This window comes from Myotis davidii, unplaced genomic scaffold, assembly GCF_000327345.1.
Source record: "Myotis davidii unplaced genomic scaffold, ASM32734v1 scaffold1316, whole genome shotgun sequence".
In the NCBI taxonomy this organism is placed as follows: Eukaryota; Metazoa; Chordata; class Mammalia; order Chiroptera; family Vespertilionidae; genus Myotis; species Myotis davidii.
The window spans coordinates 644,267-644,588 of record NW_006287901.1 but is presented as its reverse complement, the minus strand read 5'-3'; the positions used below and the strand labels follow the sequence as shown (position 1 = coordinate 644,588).

General features: G+C 61.2%; 1 protein-coding gene across 2 annotated transcripts in view; it reads right to left on the bottom strand.

Annotated features, from left to right (window-relative positions):
- The window catches only part of PTN (pleiotrophin), a 92,550-nt gene extending 92,457 nt beyond the window's left edge, over window positions 1-93 (bottom strand). For both annotated transcript variants that reach the window (XM_015561241.1, XM_015561240.1), the window contains exon 1: window positions 1-93. The gene's annotated coding sequence lies outside the window, so the exon portion shown is untranslated.
- Window positions 94-322: the final 229 nt, after the last annotated feature.

Sequence of the window (322 nt, the reverse complement as noted above, 5' to 3'; positions counted from 1 at the left end):
CGCGCTGCCTGCGCTCGGGCTGCCTTTGTTGGAAGGGGCGAGGCTGCTGCTCGCGGTCCAGGTGCCCGGTGGCTGCGGCGGCGGCGCGGGCTGCTCCTTATTAAAAGCGGAATTCTCGGGGGGCAGGCCCGCCCCGCGGGAGCGCGCACACCCGTTTGAACCCGGAGGCCAGAGGTGGAGCAGGGCTGTGTTTTAACAGAGAGACCCACACAGTGTTTCTTTCCCCAACTTTCCCCACGACCTGTTAGTTCACCAAGAAGGACATCTTAAATGGAGCATGCATGGCAGCTGAGGTTACAGTTTGGGCCCCAGTTTTTGTTTT